The 5,596-nt window shown below is 40.6% G+C and overlaps 1 pseudogene; it reads left to right on the forward strand.

Moving 5' to 3' along the window:
- Positions 1-135: 135 nt before the first annotated feature.
- On the forward strand, positions 136-3,884 carry LOC108528888 (60S ribosomal protein L7a pseudogene; annotated as a pseudogene).
- Positions 3,885-5,596: the final 1,712 nt, after the last annotated feature.

Raw genomic sequence — 5,596 nt, forward strand, 5'->3', positions numbered from 1 at the left:
AAAAAAAAAAAAAAAGAAAAAAAAGAAAAAGAAAAAACAATTAGTAAGTCACTGAAAAAGAAAATTAGTTGCATTTTTTTCTATTCCTTGTATTACCTTACAATCAGCTACTTAAGAGGAACTATAAAATGAAAAGGGAACATTCGACTATGTAAGAATTAGGGAAACTGGCTCTCTCTTCCACCACCCAAGATGCCAAAAGGAACAAAGGCCAAGGGGAAGAAGGTGGCTCCAGCCCCTGCTGTCATGAAGAATCAGGAATCCCAGAAAGTGGTGAATCCCCTGGTTTGAGAAAAGGCCTAAAAATTTTGGCATTGGACAGGACATCCAGCCCAAAAGAGACCTCACCTGCTTTGTGAAATGGCCTTGCTGTATCACGTTGCCGTGGCAGAGAGCCATCCTCTATAAGCGGCTTAAAGTGCCTCCTGCGATTAACCAGTTCTTTCAGGCTCTGAACCACCAAACAGCTACTCAGCTGCTTAAGCTGGCCCACAAGTACAGGACAGAGACAAAGCAAGGAGAAGAAGCAGAGGCTGTTGGCATGACTGAGAAGAAAGCTGCCAGCAAAGGGGATGTCCCCATTAAGAGACTACCTGGCCTTTGAGCAGGAGTTAAGACCGTCAAACCTTGGTGGAGAACAAGAAAGCTCAGCTGCTGGTGATTGCACACAATGTGTGGCACACAATGTCTGGTTGTCTTCCTGCCTGCCCTGTGTTGTAAAATGGGGGTCACTTACTACATTATCAAGAGGGAAGCAAGACTGGGACGTCTAGTCCACAGGAAGAACTGGATCATTGTCACCTTCACACAAGTTGATGTGGAAGACAAAGGAGCTTTGGCTACGCGGGTGGAAGCTATCAGGGCTAATTACAACAACATATATGATGAGATCCGAGACAATGTCCTGGGTCCCAAGTCTGTGGCTCACATTGCCAAGCTCAAAAAGGCGAAGGCTAAAGAACTTGCATCAAACTGGGTTGAATATACACTGTTGAGTTTTCTATATATAAAAATAATTACAGTAATGCAAATTTTCCTTTAAAAAAAAAGAATTAGGGAAACCAACTTCAAATTTCTGAAATGTATTCTTTTAAAGCATCTGAAACCTGTGTGTTTTTTACACAGAGGCATACATGCCAACTCTGATCTTATCCAGTGTAAAAGGAAAGCAAAACAGAGACCCTAGCATACAAACAGAAAATATTTTTTACTTCATGTTCAGTGATCTCTGGATCCTTCTGAACTAAGCTACATTTTGGTCTTTTTCATCTATAAACGGGAGTGCAGATTATCATTGAAAATTGATTATTATCATTGAAAATTGTACCTAACTACAATTTTTAGCTAAACCTCCACAAGGCATTTACCCTTAAGGGAAAAGTCTGTCTTCATAGTTCTTCTGCCCTACCCAAAACCTACTTTAGAATGAACACCGAGGCTTCAGTTACATGGAGCTTTCCTTTTGCTCATGGCACTCCCTTAACTAACAGCATCTCCCTGCGATCCCTTTATTTGAAAGGGGAATCAACACTCCTGGACATTTAGTGTAAAACAATGGAAGCTGCTACCTTTCTGTCTACTTACCCGAACTTCAGGGTTTTCCTATTTTCCTGTCATTTCCCCCATTGCTATTGTAGGCATTCTCTACTTAGAAGAAGTCACATCATCTATGACCCTGGGTATTCTGGCCTCCAGATTTTAATATATTTTAAATATACACAAATTTTAAATATATTTGTCCCAGCAGAGGGATCTTCGAAACTCTGCTCTTTAGGCTTCTCCAAATTAGGATGTATTTATTGATTCATATACTCTTTCTTCATTTTAAACCAGCTCCCATCCCTATATATATATATATATAAATTTTTTTTGAGACAAGATGTGGCTCTGTTGCCCAGGCTGGAGTGCAGTGGCACAATCTTGGCTCACTGCCACCTCTGCCTCCCAGGCTCAAGCCATCCTCCCACCTCAGCCTCCCCAGTAGCTGAGACTACAGGCGCGCACCACCATGCCCGGCCAATTTTTGTATTTTTTGTATAGACGGGTTTTCGCCATGTTGGCCAGGCTCGTCTGAAACTTGTGGGCTCAAGCGATCTGCCTGCCTCGGCCTCTCAAAATACTGGGATTACAGGTGTAAGCCACTGCACTTGTCTCATGTATTTTATTAAAGTGCTGCCAATCCAAGGAAACCCAATTTAAAAAATTCTTATTTAAGGGAGGCTGAGGCAGGAGAATCGCTTGAACCCGGGAGGCGGAGGTTGCAGGGAGCCGAGACTGTGCCATTGCACTCCAGCCTGGATGACAGAGCAGGACTCCGTCTCGAAAGAAAAAACAAACAAACAAAAACTTATTTAAGAATAGGAAATATCTCTGCATAGAAAGATTTTTGAGAAGTCTTATGTCTGTAAAGTGGATTTGCTGGTTTCCCCTTTGCCACAATAGTCATTATTTCCCTAAAGAGCTCACAATATTTATACATGAACTTCCTTTATAAGCTATGGTGCCTTTTCCCCAGTAGGTTGTTTTTACATTTTTCAGTGATCCTACCATTTAATTACAGATTCAACTAGTTTGTCCAGTATCGTGTGATATTCACTATGTGTATGTTTCCACAGCTATGCTTGCAACTCGTCTTTCAGATAGAATTCAGATAGGCAATTCATCAGTCCCCTGGAAAATTTGCCATAACACAACTTTGCTAGCAATTGCACAACGTTACCCTTGATATTCTTTAAAATCCTAGGTAGAACAAATTCTGTTGATTTATCTCTTTCTGGTGTGTTAGCTAGGTCCTGGGCATTTCCTACTATTCATTCGTAAGAAAAATACCACCTTATATTTGTATAGTGCTTTATGCTTTCCAGTTATTTTCAGCTTTTCACTGGGTAAAATAATATCAATCTCTGTGAATCAAAAGGTAATTATTTTCCCTACAAACCTAAAACTGCTCTAAAAAGTGAAATCTAGCTGGGCACGGTGGCTCACGCCTGTAATCCCAACACTTTTGGGGAGGCCAAGGTAGGTGGATCACCTGAGGTCAGGATTTTGAGACCAGCCTGGCCAACATGGTGAAACTCTGTCTCTACTGAAAATAAAAAATTAGCCAGGCGTGGTGGTGGGCACCTGTAATCCCAGCTACTTGGGAGGCTGAGGCAGGAGAATTGCTTGAACCCGGGAGGTGGAGGTTGCAGTGAGCAGAGATCGTGAGATTGCACCACTGCACTCCAGTCTGGACGACAGAGCAAGACTTCATCTAAAAAAAAAAATGATATGCCAAGCATTATGCTAATGTATATTTCCTCACTCAACCCATAACAACCCTAATGGGATAGGTATTCTGTATTCATGCCATCTTTATAGGGAAGGAAAAGGAAGCTGAGCAGGAATTTGTCATTTGCCTAAAATCCACCTGCATTTGAACCTAAATCTGCCTAATTCCAAACCTTTGCCCTTAACCTCTATGCCCTTTTGCCATTTAATTAGAGCTAAATCAAGCATTTCTAGGACTATGGGTAGCTGGATTAGGATTCAGACTGTCTGCATTCTGGTCTGGCACTGCCACAACCATTTGATCAAGGGCAGGTGAATTAACTGGTGAGAACCTGTTTCTTTATATGTTAAATGAGATGATAGATTACAAGACTTTAATATTTTCTATTCTGTGATTTTATTTATGTAAATATTCACTAACCACCATATTATGAATAGGCACAAAACCAAAGTAAAAGACATTAAATTTAAATTTAAAATAAATTTTAACAGAAGGTACATGTTTGTTTTATTGTTTTACTTTACAGCCAAAAGCAAACCAAAACACCAGAGATGCTCATTTAAGCAGTAGGGCCCTAACTTTTGAGTGTGATGGCAGTTACGTCTGTAAATGAATTTTATTCATTGCTGTGATGGATAGATATATATGTTCACTTCCTGCAAAAATTGAAACAATGTTAACAGTATTTAATCTATTTATTCAGAGTGTATTCAGAGAGATTTAATGAAGAAATTAACACCGTGTCAGATGGGATGGGGCAGATCAATGTCCTATAATTGTGGGGACTAAATTTGGCTAAGTCAGATTTAGTTTTTCTCAGATAATTTTAGGGTTGCCAGGCTTTCCTTATTCTGTACATAATGATCCAGCCTTTTCTTGCCCCTGTTTATAATGGAAACCTTCTATGCTGGTTATTTTGCCAATGCTGCCCAGTCCTTCCCTTTCCTCTCCACCTGCATCTCTTCTTCCCCCTTCTGTGCCCTGGACTGTGCCTCAGAAGGCTGAAATGTGCTAACTGTGTCTCCATAAGTCTGTTTGAATTGAAACACACAGGGGATCTGAGAGTGTAAAGTCGGCATGTCTTCCCTGCCCCCACTTTGGCACCCCATCTCTCACAGTAGCCGCATCACTCCCCAACCACACTGGTCTTCTTCCCCAGCTCCAGCTTCTACTGGGCCCTGCTAACTACTCTATTTTCTTTGTTTCTACAGCCCCAGGGGGAAAGTGGTTTTCCCTCTGAAGGTGGTCCCTGGGTATCTCACCGTATTTTGTCTCTTCTTAACCTTGCTTATGTATGTTTGAGTAGTCTTTTCATTAAAGTCTCTTCATTTGAACCATCTAGATGAATTTTGTTTCTTCCCCAGGATCCCAACTAATTCACTATCACTTACCTAAAACTCATTGAATTGGAATTTAAGCACCTCATCCCAAAGATGACATTGACTTCAATCAATGAGTACATGTTGAGCATCTTGATGTGCTTAAGGGTGTAACAAGAGCTATGACAGGTACAAGAGTCATTTGAGGCTAGCCCAAGTGCGGTGGTGTCTACAACAAATTGATCACAGTTAGTGGCAGGTTTCTTTGTTTCTTTTCTACTCCCATTGCTTCACATGACTAGCCTTAAGAAAAAAAGTCATTTGTGTGGCGTTCTTGCCCTTGAGAAGTTTATACTTTAGTTAGGAAGTCCATGATCAACACATTAAACTATTAACATGTAACATAGCACTTCAAATCTTATAGGTAGCTCATAGGACTAGGCAGGTGAAAGCAGATAAAATTATCTTAGGAAATGCTCACTTTCCATGCCCAGTTAATTTTTTATACTTTTAGTAGAGACAGGATTTTACCATGATGGCCAAGCTGGTTTTGAACTCCTGACCTCAAGTGATCCTCCTGCCTCGGCCTCCCAAAATGCTAGGATTACAGATGTGAGCTACCACGTCTGGCCATGTATTTTTTTTTTTTTTTTTTAAAGGAAGGAAAATAAAAGTCAAAGGAAACAGAAGAACAAGTCAAAGGAGCCAATTTGGGAGATTTTAAGCTTTTCTTTTCTTTTCTTTTCATTTTGAGACAAGGTCTCGCTCTTTTGCCCTGCCTGAAGTGCCTGCATTTTAAAATTATCTGAATTGGAATTTTTTAATTTATCAGACTTATAAAATGTATTATTGTGAACTAGAAAGTATTAATGAAAGCTGGGCATGGCAGCTCACTCCTACAATCCTAGCGCTTTGGGAAGCCATGGCAGGAGGATAGCTTGAGGCCAGGAGTTTAAGACCAGCCTGGGCAACATAGCAAGACTCCTGTCTCTACAAAAAAAAAAAA

The sequence above is a fragment of the Rhinopithecus bieti genome, unplaced genomic scaffold, assembly GCF_001698545.2.
Source record: "Rhinopithecus bieti isolate Rb0 unplaced genomic scaffold, ASM169854v2 scaffold_5216, whole genome shotgun sequence".
Taxonomy (NCBI): domain Eukaryota; kingdom Metazoa; phylum Chordata; class Mammalia; order Primates; family Cercopithecidae; genus Rhinopithecus; species Rhinopithecus bieti.